The following is a 24,774-nucleotide window of genomic DNA, read 5'->3' as shown; positions in this document are numbered from 1 at the left end:
CATCTCTTCCAGCTTTGCGTTTACGGCCACCCACATTGTTGGAACTACTAGGGTTGGTGTTGCAATAACGCGCAATATGCCCTGGCTTTCCACACTTAAAGCATTTGACTGCATCATTATTCTTCTTCTGCGTACCCTTCAATGCTTCCAAAATTGCGTCTACCCAGTCTGGCCTTTCCACTTCCACCCGATTAGCTTTGTACGCTGGCTTACTCAAAAGTGACGCTGTTTCTTGAGTCAGTGCAAGGGATACCGTTTCTGCGAATGTAGGTTTTGGGTTTGCATATGTCGCTCGCTTCGTTTCTACGTCCCGTATGCCATTTATAAAACTCTGGATTTTTACCCTCTCGGTGTACTCCACGGGTGTGTCCGCATTTGCCAAATGTGCCAATCTTTCAATATCTGAAGCATACTCCTGCAATGTCTCATTTGCTTTTGGTAGCGGTTTTGCAACTCAATTTGGAATATCTGTTTTCTATGCTCGCTTCCATAACGTCGTTCTACAGCAGCCATCAATGCTTCATAGTTGTTCCGATCTCGTTCGGGAATCGTCTGTAGGATTTCAGCTGCTGGCCCCTTCAATGCCACGAACAGTGCAGCAACTTTATCTTCCGCATTCCAGTTGTTCACTCCTGCGGTCTTCTCAAACTGTAGCTTGAAAACCTGGAAAGGAACAGAACCGTCAAAGGATGATGTGTTTACCTTTGGATTGCTTTCTGAAACAGCTGGGCGATGTAATTGCAACTCCTGTATACGACCTCTCAAAGCATCTACCTCGGCTTCGATTTTTTCCTCAAACTACGTTATTTTCTCTTCCAAACGCGCTTCGAGTTTTGATGATATACGCGCCTCCTGCGCTTCGAGTTGTACTGTTATGCGTGCCTCTTGTTCTTTCAGTTGTGTTTACATCTTTGATGTTATTCGTGTTTCTTGGGATTCCATCTGTGATGACATATAGATTTTCTGTTCTTCCAGTTGGGATTCCATATATGTCTTCTGTTCTTCCAATTGCGTTTCCATCTTGAATGTGATCTGTGTCGACATTTCTAACATACGCGTTTCTTGTGCTTCAATCTTCGATGTTATTCGTGTCTCTTGGGATTCCATCTGTGATGACATTGTCGATATTTGAGCAGATATTGCAGCCAAAATCATGTTCAAGTCTGTGCTTGTAACTGCCTGCGATGTTTCGTTTTTCTCTTCAATTTTTGTTGTTGTCTCGTCCCCATTAGGATAAAAGACATACTCGTCCACATCAATTCCTTCTGCTTCCATTGCCTCTCGTAGCCGTGCCTGAAGTTCGAGTTTAACGCCGCTTGTATTCAATCCACGACTCTCCAACTCCTTTTTCAGTTGCTGGATCTTCAATTCACTGAACTTTGCCATGTCCTTGTTGTTCTCTGGAATTTATTCAACATTTCCTCTTCTGACACCAATTGTAACGAATTTGCTGCAAATCCTCTTATTTGCCCTTTTGCTAAGTTCGTATCGCTAAACTGTTGAATAAATAACTCCAATATTGAATAATGGAGAAATGGCCTTTATTAAAGTACTTCACAATAACACTCAAACTGTGCAACGAATAGCTTGCTTAATAAACAAACTCATTGATAGCTCAAATGAAACTCTACTATTCAAAATAATACTGCTCTTGCTCGCTAGATAGCGTCTTAATCGAAATCTCAAATCAAACTGAATTCCAGCGCCTCTACAATTGGCGCCTTTTATACTCTTTGATTTCAACCTTCGCATATTCTAGGCGCTTCCAGGATCTACTAGTCCAGCAGCTCTCAAACTTCTCAGCTGTAACTACAAGTGCACAATTTTATAGTTTTTCTCATTGCATACTTATAGGAGTATCTCAGATATATGCATGTGTTTGTGCATTGACTCTCTGCTGCTCGTATACGTACATGGTACATATGTGTAGACGCAATTATTGTTTCGTTTATGTAGATACATAATGATTGATCTATGGATGTGAATTCACGTCACTGCTTAGCATCGGCTTAGAGACGATAGCATCGCTCAGTGCTGCTAACATTCGTTACAATATGTATTTGAACTGGGAGCTGTACTAACCCTGAGGTAGCCGGCCGTAACCAAGTTATATATAACTTTAACTACAAAGTGACAGCTGCAGTTATGTCAAAATAGATACATATATAGTGACATTTCGGCAGGCATAAAGGCAACAATCTCACACAGCATTTCATAGAGAAGTGTCCTGAAATGCAAACAAGCATTGACACAGACTTAAGCTTTGGCAGAGTTCTACATCTATACTGGGTTCCTGGCTATAAAAAGTAGAGGGTAACGACCATGCCGATGAGTTAACACTCAATAAACCGATAGGGAAAGGTATAGAACCGTAGGGCTTCAGAATTTTAAAGAACATGTGCAAATCCTGTGATAAATATGAGACTCGAAAAATATCTCATATCCCTAAATAGAGAAGCCTTAAGGCGCATGATGAGCGTACTTCACCTACTTATAAATGAGCCAACTTCGGGAACAGCCGATGTAATAGCGTGGGCTGCAGGAAGAAACGATGAAGCACATTCTGTGTTTGTGTTCTGCACTCGCGTGGACGAGGTTCATGTATTTGGCGAATGTTGGAGTTATTTTGTATCATAGGTAGGTCATCGTCGACAATTTCTGCTTACACTATGTATACATTCAGTCCATATAGAGTGTTTATTGACCGGCCAGCTCAACTTTATCTAAGCTTTCAAGCCAGTTTTGAAGTAGCTAGATGGATGGCCAAAGTCTTAGTGCAGGATATATTGCAGCCCCTGCATCATTCTGCAAAACTTGGGCCATGCCCTTAAAAAAAGTAAAATTAGTCACCTTTCTTTTCAATATATATACCAGCACCTGACAGAAGGATAATTTTTGAGCAGTCTCTCAAGACTCACACAGTTAAACTTCAAAGAACCTTATAAGTTATACAATAGTGCCGTGAAAACGTGTGGCGTTGGAAAGATGGATTTTTTACATCGCAGCCTTAAGCAATATCAATCTTGTCTCGGCCTGTATTGTATCAAAAGCTCGTTCTTTTCTATACCGACATAATATTTTAAGAATTCAATTTGCATTGTATAAATGACCTTATCTCTGATATGTTCGAGCTCAAATAAAGCATATAAAATTCGCAGGTTAATTAAATAAAAAAAAAAAAAAAATATAAGGCACGATAACCTTCGAAGAGATTTTAGGCCGAACTTCTCTTCCAAATTGCGTCGTGCCCCTGTTAATTTTTCCTTCAAATTGGCGGGACAGGACCTAATTGTTTTATGTCGACTATGAACGGCACTATCGAGGGTCGAAGCCGCTTAGAAAAACTTTCTTCTAATTGAAAAAACTTGTTTCTAAAGCTTTGATGTTGCTTTGACCGCTGCGTGAACCCAGGATCTTTGGTATGGATGGCGGAGCCCGCTACCATCAAACCACGGCGGCCGCAGGTTAATTATGTAAATAAATAAGCATAAAGTGAACAACTGCCGAGTCATAAAAGATAAATAAAATACAGATAAATAGCAGCTGCATAGGTGCAAATACTTGCAAGTATTGAAAATACTGGAGCAGGCAAACGGATTTTTAAGACTACCTCTATCAGATACTCAAGTACTCGTACCTTATGTAGATTGTAAAATTGGAGTCAAACTAAGGAGTTAATTTGTATGAGAAGATTTACGTAGGATGCCTTAATCAATGCAATGCTGTACATTTGTAAATGTTGTGGTCAAAGAAAATCTCTGTAGAAATGGTAATGATGTGATGGAGTGTCCTTATCGCTGCAAAAAAACAACAACAAAAACACCATAGGTCAGTTGCATTGAATTCAAAAATAATAGTATAAATTGGAGTGGTAAGGTAGGTAGGTAGGTGAAATGGCTGCGACCCTGGTCACCCAAGTAGCTATTTAAAGCCGTTTTGATGCCATGTAACTCGTCTAAAAACCTACGGAATGTTACGGTCAATGTATTACAACCAGCCAGAGTTGTTGATAAAATTAAGAATATTCGGGATTGCTATCATAGATAACCCTCTGAGGTGTTCTCGAAACGGGGTTCCAAGGAACCTTAGCCAGGCTCTAGCTAGAGCCGGGCATTTGCACATAAAGTGTTCTACTGTCTCCCGGGCATTTGGATCTTTGCAGCTTCTGCAGTATTCGTTACACGGAATGCCCAACTTTTCCGCATGCATACCTACTGCCCAATGACCGGTGCAGACTGCTATTAGTTTGCGTGTGTTAGCCCTGGATTCGTTCAGAAGACTTCTCGTCCTCTTTCCATCATAGTTTGGACAAATGGATTTTGATATTGCACAAGTGGTGATGTTATTCCACTTTGTTTGTGCTTCCTTCAAGTAGAAGCTTTGGATATTCCCATTGGCTACTGCTAAGGGTATACCTACTTCGACACTGGTTATTTCCTCGTTCATCTCCGATGAGCCCCTGCGTGCTGGCTCATCGGCCTTATCGTTACCCTCTATCCCCCTATGACCCGGGACCTAGATAACGCGTAGTTCTAGATTGGTGGATAACTGGGATATGAGTCGCTTACAAGCCCACACTAATTTTGAGTTAATGTGTGTCGAGGAAAGCGCTTTTATCGCTACTTGGCTATCCGACAGGTTGAAAAATTTACCAGCGAAATTCAAGCCCTCCAGTGATTTGCAGGCTTGCCAAACCGCGAGGATTTCTGCTTGAAACACGCTGCAGTTCGATGGGAGTCTGAATGATGCCGATAAATCTAGGGACTCAGAGATGACTCCGGCCCCCTATCCCGATTCCATCTTGGAGCCGTCAGTGTAGATTTGGATGTCGTCGACCCTTATTCCCGGGTTTCTCTTCCACTCCTTCCTGCTTGGAATGGCGGTATTACAATCGTACTCAAACTTCACTTTGCGAGGTTAGTAATCTGTCTCGGACTACATGTATCATACGGAAGTTTCTTTAGGATACTACTATGCCCTTGCTGAATATCCTTCCAACACCCAGTCTCCCTGAGGCTCAGTGTGGTTTGTGACGGTGTACAAAGTATATGCAAGTCGATCGGAAGCAGGTGCAAAATGGGGTCTAAAGCAGCTGTGGGGTAAGCGCGTCCGGCCCGTATGGCAACAACGCATGCAGCGCGCTGGACTTTTTGCAGGCTGGTGGGATTGTAGCTCTTACTTAGAGCTTCCCACCAGAATATGGAACCATAGGTAAGCACCGGTCGCACCACCGCCTCGTACATTCAAAATACCATGTTTGGTTTGAGTCCCCATTTCTTACCAAACATTGATTTGCAGGCATAGAAAGCGATGCAGGCCTTCCGTACCCGCTCTTCGATGCATACCTTCCAATTCAACTTGCAGTCAATTGTTAGTCCCAGATACTTGGTACTCGATGACAGGGTTAGTTTCTGGCCGTTTAAGAATGGTTGGAGTGGTAAAAAGCAAGATGAAAAAAAAAAAATTAATGGGGTTAATTATGTGCTTAAATACAACATTGCGTTGCTAAGGCAGCAAACTCGATTGTTTTGAATTCACTTGTAAGGTATTCACGAATCTGTGATCTTGCTACTCTACACAGAAAAAAACAATGACCTCTTAAATAAAATCACTGCGATTTAATGAGTGTGATGGTTTGTGATTGTTTGCCGCCAAGCAGTTCACTACGACGTATTAATTTCAATTTCCAGTTCTGCTGAGAAAAGGTTGGGGTTGGGTTTGTAATCCGATTAATGGTAAGCGTGGTTTTGGACGGTTACTCGGACCAGATTGCCACTTCTTTTTCTTGCTATCGATGCTGACGGTCTTTTGCCAGATATAGATTCGTTACGTTTCAGTAATAAGCACTACAAAGATACTAGCCTGACTTATCATCTGCAGCTAAACAACAATCAAGTCGTGATATCGGAACAATCAGCCACAAGAGATATTCACTAAATATTGCAGATAAATCGTGATTAGTTTCTACTAAAAGGAATGATGACGATGAAGTACTTATTTAACCAATCGGTTGTAGGCAATATATGTTACAAACTTATCGATCTTATTCGATAGTTAGACGACTTTTAAATCCAAGTTAAATTAAGTTGAACTGCTGGGTCAGTGAGGAGTTCATAGTATACCAGAAGTTTGCTCTATGATCAGAGGTTTTCTCTACTATCAAACCTAGATCCACTAACTATATTTCGTATTTCCTGCTTCTAGATTTGACAGCTGTTTCACTTTTAATAGCTCGAGTCTTAGCCTGGGAAGCAGTGGAACCTGCAGGCCCATCAAGAACTGTCACTGAATGTCTTCCTTCTTATGTCACCAGGTCATGAAGAAGAGAAATGAAATGTTGAACAAATATTTTCTGTTGAATATACCGAAATCTGGGCATGCCAACAGATATCTGGTTGAAGAAGCCCCACCTCCCCAACTCCGGAAACACCAAAAAGAAATCAGGTAAAAAATAATTCAGCCGTTTGTACAAGATATGCAAAATAAGGCCCCCAGATAAAAAGAGTTGGCAAATTACTATACAAATAAATGCCCGCCGAACCTGGTTCTCAATGACAAATACCCAAAATTCGCAGTTGAGGTAAACAATCTCCTCCGCTTCAACTTCAATATGGATACTGAATGTAGTTAATCTCTAACTTATCCAGAATGCTTTTAACGTGTCTCCACATGATACCAAACATCTTTTCAATTGCAATGTGGAACAAACACCTCTAACATCCATATCTCTTTGGTCCAACACTGTTTAAATTGCATATTTCCTGGGACTCCCATCAGAGAATATTGATGCCAGTTTCGATAAGTGATGGCAGCTATTAGCTAGGATGAAACACTACTACAACGACCGCGCAGTACCTACGCATTCGATTCGGCGTGCAATCGAAAACATCCTTTATCTGACATCTGATTTACCTGATAAGGCCTAATTTAAACTTGTGACTGCAGAAGGGGAGAAGCGACATAAGGAGGGGTAGCATAAGCAACGAGCATAACGTCAATTCACCTTATGATTATCGGAATAGCCACAAAGTCAATTGAAGTTATGGCCATATGAAAGGTTCTCAACGTCGAACTTGAAATGGTGATACTATCCAAAGTGAGAAGAAATTATTCAGAAAATTTAGAATAAAAAATGGAATCACGAGAACGCGTACGTGATCTTCGTCACTTTTCAGCCTCGTTCATGTGCACCAATCTATCTTCTTTACATAGAGCCCAATCTGATTCAGACATCCACGGTATAAGCTTCCAGGGTTATGCCCTGTTTGGCTGGCTTATACGTTTTTTTTCTTTCAATTTAGCCTATTCACATATAACCGCCTCGATAGCCATTTGATTGCCCTTGCAACAACTTTTGTGTCCCCCTAAGAGTCCCACTGGAGCGCAAGTACTGGAACAGGTAGACTATTTTCCCAATATTTTATGATGCTGTCCCGAGTGCTACTGCGGTTGTAAATAGTCGCCTCTCTCATTTGTATCACCTCCTGCTACGCATTGTTGTACTCATTTGCATCTGTTCCTATGATCAACTGCTCTTTGCAACCGGACCCCTTTTCAAGAGTTAGCTGATTTTGTTCTGTGCCACTTTACCTTGTTGGGAGTATATCTGTGAGACTCGCAGCACCATTGGGCTATATAAGGGAGAGACCTTACCGTTATGTTACCATCTTCCTCTTGCTCTTTTGAACTATGGCTTTTGAAGTCTCTTAAAATGTCCCCGCTTCTAGCATTTTATGATTTTCCTCCGCACTTCTCTTCCCCAGGTGCATTTCCCGTCTTGTAGGTTCATTTGTAAGTCTAGCAACTCAATTGGCTCTTTGTCCACCTCCAACACCTTAGTGGTAATGCCTGCGCACATCTCCTATCCCCTTGTGTTAAGATTTGCGAGGCTTCTCATCAGATTTTAGCATGTTAGGATGCTTATAATTAAGACTTTTTTTCTTTTCTTTTCTTCAAATTTAACACGTATCCTAGGACATTTTCGAAAGTTACATGTGCAATATATATTCCGCTTTCATGATTATATAGAGGATGTAGGGCTGACCCTTCTGTCTAGATCAACATACATTAAATATCATCCAATCCTTTGTCGGTATAATTGACTGATTGCATCACGCATTGGATCTATAATTTTTCCTTTGCTATAATGGGGATCTGTGCTTTATCCAACATCCCAATAAATAGGCTCGTTCCTTGCCTATATAGGAAAGGAATAAATTTCTCCACCACTTCACTACCTTAATACCTTTGATACGGCTGACCAGCGTTAGGACCCTGTGTGCCTGGACACTTTCTCCCTCTTGCAAAACCGAGAGTTTTTGCAGAAGAAGGCTTCAATTGACTTTGACATACTTCCACCGCCTCATTAGCTCACACCAAGCGCTCGCCCCCAGGTGTTGGTTGACCACTTCACCTTTACCTTAGACAATTCCTAGTGCTACATAGAACTATGAAAAGCTCCCCTATCTTTTAATTTTGAAACCTTGTGTACTTTATTTCTCCGTTCGTACTTACCTGCCTCCGTTCCATTACGGAGCTCGTCGACTATTTGCTTCTACCGCTCATTGGGCCCTACGGTCGAATGATCACAAGTTTGACAAAACGGGCCAAGCTGTGAAGGGGTTTCGTTTAAATACAGCCGAATATACCCTCTTACTGCGAATCATCCTATAGGCATAGTGTGGTTAATGCCGTGGATTATGGAAATGGCAGTTCTTCCTATGAGGTGGAACGATGTAGATGCAAGCCCCAAAACCATTCAAAAATATAGTTGGGTGCTTCGGAATTCGGATAAGCCATCAAAACATCGGCAAGATGTTTATCCTAGTGAAGGCCTAGGCTATTCATCTGAAGACAATTTTAAGCGAAATGGTTGGTACCTATTTCAGGAGCTATTATTATGTGAACAAATTTGCGCAGTATATTGGAACGATTTTCCGTCATTCCTTGGCAAATTTGGTTTCGAGACAAACCAGTTTCGGCGTTCTGCCATCTGTTTTTGTCGTTTGTCTTGTATTTATAGTTCGTAGGTAAATGAGCAAGTATTGTCAAAATTGATTGTATATATTTATGTGTATGTTCTGTGTGCTCATTTAGAATCGAGGGTGGTTTTTACTGATCGATTTGTGTGGCTGACTAATGCAGGTAAAAGTCAGTAATTCTAGTCGTTTGACTTTCTTTGTGGGTTTGTTGCTTTGGTTTGTTTATTGTTTTGTGTTTATTTGTTGTTGTGTGTTTGTCTGTTGTACCTGTGTGATTACTTTGTTTCTTGTAAACAAGTTTTAAAGGCTTAAATATTCTGTCATGGTCTAGCAGCAAAATTAGTCCTAAAGTGAATGATAATATCTTCCAGAAAATTACTTGTGAGGTGTTTATCTTTACTGCCGTATATCTTGGAAAGAAATTGTATCTAGTTTTTGACTACAAGATTTTATATGTATGTTTACTTGTAAGGTGAGCTCGAAAAATTGTAAAAAGAATTTTGCCAGAGAGCTATTTTTACTTAGATAGTTGTTCAGCATATCTTTTAAAAAATGTTCAAAATATTATTGCAACTAGTTGTTGTTGTCATTGCAATGTAACATTTTTGAATTTATTGCATTCTATTATGAGCTTTGGATTTAAGCCAAATGCAAACTAAAATTACAAACTGATTTGATGACAGGGTAACTAGGCAACTGAGCTGGGGAGAAGCGAATGATGATAAAAACAAGTAAACAGCTAGCGGAAACGAGTAACGGATATGCCAAAGATAACGGCGCGTATGATGACATGATGGGCATGTTGGTAGCAATTGGAAGACTGTAACGGCGAAAACGACTTGAACGACATACAAAATATCTCAAATCTTGCAAATGCAACGGCACAAATGAACGTTAAAATTTGAATTTTATGAGCTCATGTTGGTGGCTATTAAGGACAGTGATGAATATAATAAGAGGAACGTGATGTTCTTAGAGTTGAGCAGACTAAGTTTCTTTGGACGAAATGTGTTTCTGGGCTAAGTAAATATGAAAATTGAGTCTGAGTGCACTCTGCGAAAATGGAAATTTGTGTGCGGTTTTAAAAAGTCGACAAACAATAAATTTGTTAAATGTAAAATATGTAGTGGGAAGTTATGCACGATTGAACATTTTATAGTAAATATTAAACCACTTAATTTGCTTAACTAAACACCTCTCTACTTCACTTTCAAAAGGTGCAGAGAGATCGGTCGTGAAATGGCTTGAATTTTATTCCAAGGAGTGCATAAGACTGAATCATGTAGACACAGCATTGCATGGGGTTGTAAGAAATATAGATAAAGCTTCGTACTATAAGAAGTATGCCTTAAGAGTCTTCGAAGACATTTCAGGGGTTTTCAACAAACTCTCAAGGCGGGCGATCAGGGATGGTTCTAATTACATTGAAGTACAACTAGTCCTTACCAGATGGATCGACAGCATGCTAAATTGTAGGAAGATTACTTTGAGTTGGCTTCAGCAAAAATTACTTGCACCAAAAACAAGTCAGTTGATAATGCATTGCATAGGGTGGTTATGAACATAGAGAAAGTCCTGGAACGCCAGGAAGATGCCCTTGAACTTGTTTGTGGACATTACCAGGGCATTAAATAGTGGCTCGGATGAGCAATTATCCACAGTCTTAACTTAAATGAAGTACATGCGACATTAACAAATTATATCGGCTCCATCTTAAGCTGTTTAATAATCTCGTGGCAATAAGGTGTATGTGAGGCCACAAAATCTGTAAACAAGGGAGCGTCCAAGGGTGGTCTTATGCAGTTGAAGCTCATCATCATTCAATTGCTTAGGCGGTTCGACAGAACACCAGTCAAACTCACGGCTGATGCAGATAACGTTTAAGTTATCATAGATACCAGACGTCTAATAACAATAAGATATCTGATGGATCAAGCCATTCGGGATGAACATTAGACTAGGTCGATTTATTAACCGATAATTATTTTTTTGGGGTATGCGTAGTGGAACTTTTTTTCCTGAGCCCAAATCCTATCGAAAAATCGATGGCACGATATAGGTTAACTTTCGTCCATAAAAATCGACCCAACCCAATGAACATGCCTGGACATCTAGAGTCGGGTAAATCGCTAACGAATAGGTAACCGATCTAGCATTTATTACAAGGAAATGTAACATCCCTTATTGGATTAAGCCTACGATAAGAAGGGTAACATTACAAGAAAAGATGAGCACAAAATATCCAAGAGCTATATCAGGTGGTAAGTTGCTGCGATCCAGGACGCGGTAAATTAAAATCTGTCCAGTGATATTAAGGTTAGGGAATTTAGTATCTACTTGTGGAGCCAAACGGCTATCTAGGCCTTGAGTTCAACTAAAGTGTAACCAAGGGTGGTCTGGGATTTCCTGATCCCGCTTGCGATTTTATCGAACTATTTTATGATTAAGATCTTCTGGGTCCCGGACCATAGTGATATCACCGGCAACTTTGAAGTGGATCTTTTGGCCCCTATCGGTACAGCTGAACCAGATTAAGATGGCTATAGGAGTTTAAGATTTCGCTGGCCACCTGTGTTACGCTCCGGCAAAGAGGGGTCTCAAGTCATTCCTTCTAACCAGAAAAGGATGGTAGGAGGTTTGCCATAACGATTGGCTTCACTTACGCTTATCTATTAATGAAAATTCATGCCGTAGGTCTTAATATACTGTGAACACTATACTGCACCAGCTGTATGGAGGATGATGATGGGGAATCATCGCGTCACTTTAAGCATAACTGCCAAGCTTTGTCAGAACTTGGCGAAAGTTTTTCGGCGCGACTAACTTAGATATCCGGAGGATTTATCAAAGGTTGAAAGCGGTCTCATTCGATTTTAAGGCGTTGCTATGCAACGACTCTCTAAGTAACTATAGCTTACGTCACTGTTATTTTTTGTGATATCAAAAAAGACCTTTATGCTGCAAGTGAGCTTCTCCTACCAGGGCAGCTACCGTCAAACCTAAAATAAACTAACCACTCTTAAATTTTGTGGATGGATCGTTCGATGTCGCACTAATCTGAAAGCCATGTCATCAACTGGAGGGAAGCTTTCTGGACTAAGCGCATCCAAATTCCCTCTGTACTAAGAAAAGTGGAAAGGCACTTTTTTCTGCGAATACCTACTGCATTTTTATTGCAATACCATAATATAAATTAAAGGAATTGTTTTTTTTTTGTGGGACTTGATGTCTATTGCTATGTTTTGAAAGACGCGGCGTATGAGTAACATTAAGAGCAGATGCACTGGTATTTGAAGCGGCTATGGGTTGGTCGACCAAAGGTCATTCATTTTTATCATGTGGCATGAAAAAACTTCAGAAATTGTTTTTCGAAACCAGCTTCTCCCAGACAATGGTTTGCATTTATTCATTCTTGCAATTTTTTTGTAAAAGCAAACACATCACAACCTTGAGAAAAAGCATGGGCATAACTTTTTGAAGTTCTCATATCCCTTAGGACGATGTAATGATTCCTGGAAACTAGAAAAACCCGAAAGACACGCTTAGTACGTACTTATAACTATATGAACCTTGTCGCTACTCACTTCATCTACTTAAACGAACGTTATTTGGAGAAATAAAAAACAATTGTATTCTACTGCCCTCGAGGTCATTGCTTAGTATCAACTACTCACGTGAAAAATCTGCATGCCAGTATTGAGCTGAAGCAAATACATACTCGTGCATCAATTTCGGGATACTTGGGACTGGAAGCATGTTTGTTATTAACAACAGTACAACTCATCCTTGATGACAATGCATTGAGGAAACGAAATCTTTCGAAAAAAAAACATATTTGCAATATTTAAACAATATACAATTTTCCCTAAGGAAGCGCATATTGAATCCAGTCGAGCATAAGAAGGCAGCTAAATATTGAAAGCTAAATAGTAAGTGAATTGGGAAAGAATCTGCATACATTGTGTTTGATTTTGGATTATGAAGCAGATAAGGCAGCGTAGTGAGCGAACTATGTGACATAATGTGAAAAGGCATTGTCTTTGTTGTCGCAAGGTCGTATAAATACCAAAATATTAAATGATGAGAATTCGTAAAAGCCATGGGGCACACGAGTAGCAAGCAATTTTCTGTGAAGATGTGCAGGGAGGTTCTTATAGAAGTTAAAAATTTAACATGTCCCATCTAAATATGGGAATATCAGCATACCATCACGGGATAGGCAATGAAAATGCTGCGATAAATCAAACATATAAGGCAGAGCCCTAAGCTGAACGTCATGCTGAACATATACCCAGTAGATATTGCGGGAAAGGCGGCCGCGGTAAGGTCGTTGGTCAGGCTTCGTGATATGGGATATAGACTTTCTGACCGCGGACACTCTAGCCTTCTTACCAGTTTCGACTTCATCCCGGACAGAACGGACTACTGTATGCCGATAACTGCTCCCTATACAACCTTCACCCCAGTTATTCCAGAGAGAGAGGATTGGGGAAGTGGAATTATATGGGGCATAGGACCGGTTAACTTGTTCACGGATGGGTCAAAGTTGGATGGAAAGGTTGGTGGGGGGGTCTTTTGTCAAGAGCTAAATTTAAGCCGCAAGTTTAAGTTGGCTGATCACTGCAGTGTATTCCAAGCGGAAATTGCTGCGATTAAGGATGCGGTGGATGGAATGCTATCCAGTGCTACCACGGTTAGGGAATTTAACATCTACTCTGATAGCCAAGCGGCTATCATGGCCTTGAGCTCAACTACAGTGCGATCGAGGGTGGTCTGGGAGTGCCTGACCTCGCTTGCGATTGCATCGAATTATTTTACAATTAAGATTATCTGGGTTCCGGGCCATAGTGATATCCCGGGTAACTGTCAAGCGGATCTCTTAGCCCGCATCGGTACAACTGAACCGGATGAAGATGGCTGTAGGGATTTCGGGATCCCGCTGGCCACATGTGGATTGCTCCTCCATAGCTGGGCCTCGAATCAGCTCAGCAAACGTTGGGCGGATACCACGTCTTGCAGGGTAGCAAGATCTTTCTGGCCAAAAGTGGATGGCAGGAGGTCTGCTGAAATAATTGGGTTCACTAAGGCTCACCTATCAATGGTCATTGGGGTTTTGACGGGGCACTGTCCCATGGGTATCCATGCGGTACGTCTCAATATACTGGAAACTCCATCCTGCTGCAGCTGTATGGAGGATGATGAGGTGGAATCACCAAATCACTTTATGCTTGATTGTCCAGCTTTTGCCAGAACTAGGCGAAAGTACTTCGGTCGCGACTCACTTGGATCTCGCGAGGATATATCCAAAACTGAGATCGGTATCATTCGGAGCTTTATCGTTGCTACCCAACGATTCTCTAAGTAGCTAGATTTAAGTCACCGTTATTTTTGGTGTATGTGGTATTACAACGGACCTTCGTGTTGTCCAAGTGAGCTATCCTTATCAGGGCAGCTACCACCTAACCTATCCTATCCTAAGCTGATTCTATGTATTGTTCCACAATACTTTGACTCAAAAGACAATGTGCGTCAAGCTTACAATGCCTCTTTAAAATGTAAAGAAACAAGGAGAAGCAACAAACATGTATATTGTTGAAAGGCGAAATCGCGAATTTGGCCGAAATATGTCTTAGATTAGCGCGAAGACAAGGAATCCGAAAACGTATATAGCTTGCAGCGCACAGGACAAAATTTTAGCAACTTTGTATATGTTCTAAATCTTCCCGAACTCTTCGAAAAAGAGCATCCTTTTATCTGAGAAGACAACAAGGTGTAACCATTGAATGCAAAAGATCTCAAGATAATAATTCATATAATGAAGACCGCAGTGCTTCATTAAACAATTTGAGGGGGCAAATGGGCTAACCGACAATAGGTGCGAGTGCTGAAAATCATTAAAAGTAAGAATCTTCCCATCGGAGCTATATCCCATGGAAGCAATAGAATGTTTTCCGGAAATATCAATACACATAAAATGAGATTGCAACAGTGTTAACATCAGTGATAACTCAGCAAGGTGGGACGGCATTCAAGGAACACTAAACCGCTTTCTAAAGTGCCGAAGGATAAGGTGCATACAATATTCTCGCGGTAAGAATGCCTGTCGTAAAAGGCGAGTAAAATCCACAGAGCTGGAACAACCTCGTCTTAGCAAAGTTGTGATTGGTGTTAGTAGTTGTAGTTAGCTTTACTGATAACGGTCTATTGATGCCAAAGCAGAGATGAACAAGACCACATAGAGGCACATACCGCCTGAATTCGAGCAAACAATGGTGGGCTAAAGCTATATTTAATAAAGCTACTCGTATCTGTATGGGACTCCAGCCGAATAACAAGACATGCTGGAAGTAAAAAGCCGCTATCACTGCTGTCAAACGCAAAAGGGAACACCATCTTATCGGTTTTGGAAACCATACTTAAAGAAATTTCGGATGTATGAGGAGGGAGAGATAAAGAGATGCTGCTGCCTCATTTGCACGAAAATGGGAAATCCAATACTGGAAACAGCAACAAAATGGAAGTATTGTAGAAAACTATATCAGGCAAATAATTCCAAAGCTGGAGCTGGTTGAATCGAGCATATAGGGAAGCCAACTTCTAATAGACTTAATTCTTTGGGGGACACGATTGGCTCTGTAGCAATTTTTAGAGAAAAAGAAAGGTTTAAAGCCTAAAGTGTCCATAATGTGAAGACATTTAAAGATGTGCGTTGCAACTCCTTCAAATTCGACCATTTCACTCAAGAACAAAGCAAACTCTTGGCAAACAATCCTTGCTGATGTCCATAAAATACCCTGTGGAAGTGATGTAGTTAATTAACCTTAGAGTAGCTATAAAATTTACATAATGAGTTTACTTTTTCAAAGTAATACCAAACCTCCTTTAGAAAATTAGGTTTTTTTCGGCAGCTTTCAAATGAAAAGGTAGGTCCTGCAAGCGGAGAGTCTTAGAATTGCATCCGATACTAAGGACTTGAGTCCAGTAGTAGTTCCAAAAAACAAAAAAAAAAAACAAAAACCTGATATGGTTTTATGAAGATTCATTCAGTAAACTACAGGGACTATTCAGAGGTTGTTTCTGAAATTGCGTCCTGCAATATTTTGGTGCTCCACTATCGAATATTTAAAAACCTCAAACCAAGTTACCAAATACATCGCTTTTGGAATTCATATAAGAGAATACTATGGTCTTTATTTCGTATATATGAGGTTACCTATCTAAATGGCGCCCTACTTAAAATTTTCTTAAAGAATTTACGAAATGGTCAATCATTTCCATGGACATATATTTGCAGCATAGCTGATTTATTGAAAGAATCACAAGCTTCTTCAATCGAATGCACATATCTACATATACATTAGGGTGTTTCTTATAAATCAAATAAACGATTATTTCATACCTCACGCCTACTCATCAATTCCTCTAAGGCGTGGTGTATAAGGCGTGGTGTATAAGGATTCTAGACCAGATTATGCTTTGAAGACCCATAACATTAAAATCTGAAATTTCATCAATATACAATACCTCTTATCCGTGTCATATCAGTACCAAAATTTATATTAGAAATCAAAAAAATTTTATTTTAATTTTTTGAATTTCCATGGAAGAACATGGAGGAAGAATGCAGCGAAATCGTTCTTGAATTTTTCTAATGCTGATGCTGTCGACAAAACTGAGAGTCTGGTTTACGGAAGGATTGAAATTCGATGATGGAAGAACGGGAGCCGCTATCTATGGGCCTAACTTCAAGAAATCCATGCAATAAAAGAATGTGATGGAGATTGTCTGCGGAGAGGCTCAACATCGAAGAGCACCTGCATTATGTTGGACAGCCAGAAGGCCCTACATGCCTAGCAAGCCTACACAGTTACATCTAAGCCAGTGGATGACTGCACTGAAATCCTTAAAGACCTGGGAGCCAAAAACAATGTTTTGTTAGGATGGGTTCCCGGACATCAGGGACACGAAAGTAGTGAATATACATATTATCTAGCAAAGCAGGGTGCTATAACAGCATTCTATGGTCCAGATCCCTTTTGTGGAATTACAAAAGCACACACCAGGTAAACTATAAATAACTGGGATACTAAACAATTCAGGTGTCACTGGATTGACTCCCCGGGACAAAGATTGGCCAAATTGTTCATACTTCCGGCAACGAAAGTATCAGCCAAACTCATAAATCTAAGCAGGGGGACCTAAGAACCCTCAATGGGTACTATACGGGACACTGTGGTTGACGATATCACATAAGTAAATTAAATATATCCGACACTCAAATTTGTCGTTTCTGTGAGCTTGAGGGTGGAACGCCTGTTCACATTCTCTGCGAATGCGTCCTTCTGGCTACGCAGAGACTCTTCCATCTAGGTAGTGTGACTCTTAATCCCTATGTGATATGGAGTAAAAAGCCTAAAGAGGTATTTAGATAGATCAAAAGCATCCACAATAGAGCCACAATAGATCTGCAAAAGTGTCGCAGTGCTTCCAGGCCTAGTAATAATAATAATAATATAAATTTGAAATTAGTAAGGTTTGACAAAGGCATTATTTTGGATGAGCTATTAGGCTTATACGTAAGAGTTGTCTCTCAGCCAGAGAGCGTCTTAACCTGCATCTTATTATAAGACTTGATCTATCCCAGTGCGTTGCATAAGGAAATATTCATACGACTGAGCTTCTTACAAGTTTTATAGCTGACATTATGAGCCTTTCATATAAGCTGTACATTCTAAAATGGTGGCGAAAAAGACAATTATACTTCGTTAGTCAATCAATTGGAATTCCAACTCAACTCAAGTCGACAGGCACAACATAAGTCAACTATAAACTACAACAGCACAAATGAACTACAACACTGGGAGCGCAAAATAAAATAAAGAAGGGAATCGTTGCTAGAAAAATGATATAACATAAATACAGAGCCAAACGGAAGCCGAATGTGGAAGATGACTTAAAAAAAAACGATTAAAAACAAGTTTGTCCGCAGGCGAGTCATAAAAAGAAGTTGCGAAGCTTACAACAGGAAAATTAAATTCTACAAATCTTCGTAGAAGCAAAGAGCGAATAGAAAAAAAAAATGTCCGGACTTAGATGAAAATCTTAGTAATAGTTTCAAAAATTTTTATACAATTTACATGTGTATCATGGTTCTTCAATAAAAATTGTTTTTCTTAAAAAATTAAAATTTCTAATCGATTTCCCTTGGCATCTCTAATCACATGTGGTGATTTGAAAATAGTTTCAAAAACCATTTTAATTTGTGAGGGATTTTAGCTAAGGATGGTAGGTAGGCAGGTAGTTAGATATAAAGGCTGTGACCCAGGTCGCTGAAGTAGCTGATGAACTGGCGTTTTGGTGCCATAAAGGGCATTTGAACTAAAATATTTGCGGTCCTTTTATTGTTATCTGGCCATATAGCTCTTAAAATTGCAATTGGCTACCCCCTGGTTATGTCAACTTCGACGCTGAATACTTCCTCACTTTTTACGCTTCCAATGTCCAGTGACCCACAAATGTGGTATTTACAGAATATCGGTTAACGCAGCTATTAGTTACTTGTATGTTCCTACTAGCTGTGAGGTAGTGTACGGTGCAGCTAGCGCCTTTATTGTTGCTTGGCTGTCAGAAGATGCCTTACCAGTTATGTTCCTTACCTCGAGTGATTTGCAGGCGTTTCAAATCGCAAACACCTTTACTTAAAAACACTAAAATATGACGTCAGTTTGATTGACGTGAAAATATCTAGGGAATGCGAATAGATTCTAACTCTCGCACCTTAGTCCATTTTGGAGGCATCGGTGTAGATTAGTTTGCCATTATTAGAAGGAACCGTGCCCCCTTCGAATAATTCACACTAAGAATGATAGTATTAACATCGCCCGCAAATTACAATTTGCAAGATTAATAATCTATTCCGTAATCAAAATTTCCCAGCAAAATGAATTAAGGCTACTGCTATGCTCTTTCTGAGTATCCCTCCAACACCCAAATTCCCTGAGTAACAATATGGTTTATGCCGACGTATAAAATATGTGCATTTCTATCGGAAGCTCGTTTAAGATGAGGTCTAAAGCCGCCATATGGCACTTGCGAAATGCTTCATATATAAATACTGGCCGCACCCTTTGCTCTTCTTCGGTACTCACCATCGCCAAGAAGATTTAGCGATGGTACGAGCTATACGCAGGCCATGTTATGCGAATGACAGATGACACTCCGGCCAAGAAAGTGTTTCTATCGGAACCCGCCTATGGAAGCAGAGGTAGAGGGCGGCCCCCAGTCCGTTGGAAGAACCAGGTGGAAAACGATTTAAACTTCCTTGGTGTGACCAATTGGCGACGGTTGGCAAAGAGAAGGAGAGACTGGTGCGCCTTGTTGGACGGCGATAACCGTTTAAACGGTTAAGTGCCAATTAAATAAGTAATATAGCCGTAGCACCACCTTTTTTCTGAAACTCCGTTTCTTACAAAAAATCGCTTTGCAGGCGTAGGAATCGATGTAGGCTTTCCCACGCGTTTTTCGGTGCAGGCTTTCAAGTTGAGTTAAAAATCGACTGTTAGTCCCATGTATTTAGTCCTACTTGAAAGGCTTATTTGCTGGCCGTTTAGCTTTGTTAATGCAAAGGCGGGCAGTTTGCACTTCCTCGTGAAGAGCGGCACTTGAGAGAGAAGAACAGAGAGTGAAAAGATAACTTAGGCTCAGGCCATATCTCTGTGCCTACCTGATTAGTTTTGCCAACCTTCTTTCAATGATTTCATTCACCAATGAAGATAAATGAACCCGAAATCAGGACCACCGAGTTGTCACGGCATTTTTGTCGAGTTTTACTAGAATATTGGTTAAAGTACTTAATGAGACATAGCAGAAGTGATAGCACCCCACCCTGTGGTGTGCCTATACATATCTGCTTACTAATTATCTCTCCCCCAAGCTAAGCTGATATGGCTGAAGTGATGAGATCCAATTCCTTACCGCTTCCACCCCTGCCCTACCGAGAGCTGATTCTATCATGTCAGCTCTAACGTTGTTCAAGGCAGCTTCCATATTAAGAAAAGCAGCCAGAGGAGATTGTTTATGAATAAACAACTTCTTAACTGTTTGCGTCACCTCATAAAGCGCTTTTCATAGATTTCGTCCTCAGGTGCGATTGTGGTGCCATGATATGGATGTATAAATCAAGCAATGTCTCAAGTGTTTTTACCAAAAAGATGTTAAACTTAATGGCCTGAAATCTTTGACCAGCTCGTGGCCTCTTCTTTACGACTTTGGTATAGTCAACAAAATAAAATCCAAATCTTAAATTCACATAAGTATAAATATTAAGGTAACAAGTAAAGGTGTCTAAGTTCGGGTGTAACCGAACATTATATACTCAGCGTGAGCTTCAATTATACATTTTATTTCAGATAAATTACTTTTCTAACATAACACGTCGCACCGCCCGTTTAAAAAAATGTCTCCCCTTTTCCTCTTACAATAAAACTTGATAAGTGAAATATCATTGATTCAAAACAATTTTTTGCTAAGTTATTGCTTATTATTTTGGTCGACGACCCCTTTAAAAATCTTTTATATAAAAGTGGGCGTAGCCTTTAAGCGATCTCGTCCATCCAGAAATATTTCCTGCTATAGGGAAAATATGTGTACCAAATTTTATTACGATCCGTTAATGTTTCTTCCAGTTATGGCTCCCTAAACATTGAAAATTACTTAGTCATAAAAGGGGCGGTGCCACGCCCATTTTTTTTAAGTTAAAGTTTTTCCTATTTATTGTTATAACTACACTTGGGAAATGAAATACCATTGATATAAAGCTCTTTTTTGCAAAGATATAGCTTATTTTATTCGCCTACGAACCTTTTAAAAATCTTTTATATAAAAGTGGGCGTGGTCATTGACCGATTTCGTCAATTTTTCTTCAAATCATTCTCTATAGTAAAAGTAACCTCTCTGCCGAATTTTGTTACGATAGGTTTAACGATTTTTGATTTATGATTAATAATATTTGTAAAATTGGTATACATGAAAATTATACAATCAAATGAAAATTTTATAGTGTTCATAGTGTTTAATGTGACAAAGTGTACCACAAATCGATGGTGCCGATTTTCTATGCAATTAGTGGTGTAATTTTTGTAAATTTTATTCATTTTTCATTTGTAATTTTGTCAACCGCCACATCTAAAAATATCACGCCCCTGATGATGCCAAGGAAATTTGGCAAAACGTTGGGCCGTAAGGTGGAATAAACTTTGTTTTTATTCGCACTACAACGAAATAGATCAAAATAGTTTAAAGGAAACCCTTAAAAATCAAAGTCAAAAAAAGTAAAAAAAAAAAAAATGAAATTTCGACGGCTCGAAAATTATTTGTTTGGGTATGCGTAGTGAAACTTTTTTCCTGACCGCAAATCCTATCGAAAAATCGATGGCGCGATATCGGTTAATAAACCGACCCATTCTAATATATATACTATATATATTCTAAGTATTACATTTAATACAATATACAATGGAAAATAATGGAATAAAAACAAATATATATGTTTTCAAAGGCCCAAACGAGTGAAGTGCAATGTAACTACGCCATAGAGTAGAAAAGATCACTTTTGACCGTTATGTTTTTCAGCATAGTTAAAAAATATCTCTCCACAGAGTCCACATGCTCTACTATATAGTTGGTAAAAGTAATGTTTCTCTCAATAACTTGCTATCGTTCTATGTTGTTTGGTAAGACGTTGGTCAAAGAGAAAAGCATAATACAGAGGATTCCACCGATGTGTTAGTTGGTGTCAGACAGTGAATAGGAAGTACGCTCACATCATGCTCTTTGGTTCCTTCTATTTGTTCTCTACGTTGTTTTATTCCAACGTTATTAACGAAGTATATGTAGAAGAAGAATGTGCTTTATATATAAGAGGAGTAGATACAAGTAAAAAATATATTTGCTTATTTTAAGTGGGTGGTTAAACTGTAGTATATAAGTTGCCTAGCGTATAACCCTGCTACTTTATCTATTAAAAATTGAAACGATCAAAAGGCAAGGCTCAGCTAAGCCGACCTTAACTGCAGCTTAAATTCACAAAGAAAATTTAATCAAAAATTCTGCCTTCAATGTGGCTAATTAGAAATAGTTGTCTTAAAGAAAATTTTGATAAATACTTAGCGTTATAAAGTACGATATATATAAATATATTGACAATTACCATAGTAGTATGGTTTCATTTGACTTGAAAAAAGTTTCATTTAAAATGAAAAAAGTTTCATTTAAAATGAAAAAGTTTTATTTAAAATGAGAAAAGGTTCATTTGAAATGAAAAAAGTTTCATTTGACTTGAAAAAAGTTTCATTTGACCTGAAAATGCTGTATATCTATCTCGATTCCTTTATACCTGTACTACCAACCGTTACCCACTCAAAGTTAATATACTCTGTGTGCAAAGCACTCTGGGTATAACAATATAATTACGGAGCATGCTGCTGTGCATTCCTACGATGTTCTGCCTATTTAATTTGGTGATAGTGAAAGAGTTGGATTTTCTTCTTCAGCTACATGTTGATTGCAAGTCTTTCGAGTGGCTTTAATAATTAAAAGCTTCATCAGTTTGGTTAGCGATGACAGTGATTGACATTGTATTAGACTGCCGGTATTAAATTTTCTATTAAGTACGTACTTCACATGTACTTCTCGCACTTCACTAAAAACACTGGTGGGCAAGATAATAATTTTGTTTATTGCATGGAGCTGTTCACTTTTGTTTCCCACTAATTTGGTGCCCAAACACTTCTTTTTATTTATTTTTTTAATTTTATTTATTAAATTTTGAAGGATTTTCGTTTCAGTCCGTCAGACCTAGTGATACGAGTTTATATAGACTTATTCGGTTCCCCATATGAAACTAATAACAAACTCTGGATTGCAAGTATCTTAGTGAAAGTTGTGTTGATTCATAGCGCTAATGAGCAAACAAAAAAATACGTAATTTCAAATACAAAGCTTCTGCGGTGGTTGCTTTTATCCCAACAAGCTTACTGCTACCGTATATTTTCTAATTCCTCTGCATATCAAATTGGGTTTTATGAAATGATATATAAAGGCCTTGAAAAAAAGTGGTGAAAGCTTCAAATACGTTTGTAAACATTTCCAAAACTGAGTTCTTAAAAAGGGAAAGCTAGGATTTTCGATGGCCCAGAGGTAAGAAAACTAACTTGTGGTCCAGAGTTTACTAGCCGCATGAAAGAACCTGAAATATCTGCAAGGGTTGACTTCATTTGGATTGTAAAAAATTGTTTCGGCACCCGAAAGTTACCTAACTTCTCTCAAGGATAACTATTGTGATGTACAAAAATCACTTACGAAGCTTCAACGCTTGGCGTGTGTCTGCATTACTGCTCGAGTTAACACCTCTACACATAATAATTAAGTAGGCAGCCAGAAGTACTTTAGTAAACATAACTAAGGAGGGATGTGGAAGAGGCAAAGTGATACAGTCACGGAACATGCAGGAGCTTAAAGAGCAGATTCCACTCATCCGACTTCCCAAGGATGACAAGAGCAAGCTAATTAAGATTGAGAACGCTTCAAAATAGAGCTGGGGAACAAGTGTACGTGGGACACCTCCAGAATTGAAGCGCTTCACCAGCAACACACTATAATATGGTACACCGATGGCTCGAAGACAACGGAGGGCATAGAAGCGGGGATCTTCGGCCCCCGGACCACAATGTCCCTACCACTCGGAAAATATCCGAGCAATTTCCAAGCGGAAGTTTTTGCCATAAGCCGGTGTGCAGAGATAAACATGCAGCGAGAATCGCTATACTCGGTGGCAGTCAGGCTACGCTCAAGGCCCTATCTTCAGTTGAGATTAAATCATAAACAGTCCTTGAGAACGTAGAGAGGTTAAAAAGTCTAGGGACCAATATCACCACCCGTTTAGCCTGAGTATCTGGACACAGGGGAATAGATGGTAGGTAACGAGCAAGTGGATGAGCTTGCCAGGTTGGCGGCGGCCGAACAGCCAATAGGACACGAGCCCATCATGCCGATAAGGTCAGAGCACAACACTGGCGCGAAAGTTCAGGACCTCGGCAGGCAAAGGCTATAATAGGAGGGTATAACTCAAAGCGATATAAAGCCATGTTTAACCTTCCAAAAAGCAGCCTTAGAATTTTAACAGGCATACCCACAGGTCACTGCAGAGTAAAGAGTCACATCTATAAACTAGGTGTGTCGTCTAGTAGTAGTAGATGAGACTGCAGAACGTATCCTGATGGAATACGATGCAGTCGCGAGAGGAAGACTTAGGATCCTAGCATCACCAAAATTATACAGCAGTCACATACACTCTTTGAAGCCGAGAACCATTCTGGATTTTCTCCCGGTTTGGACGAGATGTTGTGAAGAGAATGAGGGCACAATAGACCAATAGGTCACAGTGCTTAACCTCACAACATATCTATCTATCTATCTATTTAACTTCTCTGAGCGGCCGACTTGGTGTGACGGAAGCGTACTGTTCCTAATACACCGAATATCCTGGCGTCACACCCCTGGCAAAGCGACATCAAAATTTTAGAAACAAGTTTTTACAATTAATATCTCTAAGCGGGTTTGCCCCTCGGCAGTGTTTGTCAAGCACTCCGAATGTATTTCTGCCATGAAAATCTCTCACTGAAAACTCACCTGCCCTGCAGACGCCGTTCCGAGTTGGCATAAAACAAGTAAGACCCGTCCCGCCAATTTGTCTAAAGAAAAAATAAAAAAATTAAAAAAAAATTTGTAAGTTAAT

General features: G+C 39.7%; 1 long non-coding RNA gene across 1 annotated transcript in view; it reads right to left on the bottom strand.

The window, feature by feature from the left end:
- The window catches only part of LOC137250559 (uncharacterized), a 552,581-nt gene that overhangs the window by 213,626 nt on the left and 314,181 nt on the right, over positions 1-24,774 (bottom strand). The window contains exon 2 of the long non-coding RNA XR_010953005.1: positions 24,669-24,730. This is a non-coding gene — a long non-coding RNA (uncharacterized lncRNA). The remainder of the gene's footprint in view (positions 1-24,668; positions 24,731-24,774) is intronic.

Source organism: Eurosta solidaginis, chromosome 4 (genome assembly GCF_040869045.1).
Source record: "Eurosta solidaginis isolate ZX-2024a chromosome 4, ASM4086904v1, whole genome shotgun sequence".
Taxonomy (NCBI): domain Eukaryota; kingdom Metazoa; phylum Arthropoda; class Insecta; order Diptera; family Tephritidae; genus Eurosta; species Eurosta solidaginis.
Note: the sequence above shows the minus strand (reverse complement) of the source record. Positions and strands in the feature narration are given on the sequence as shown.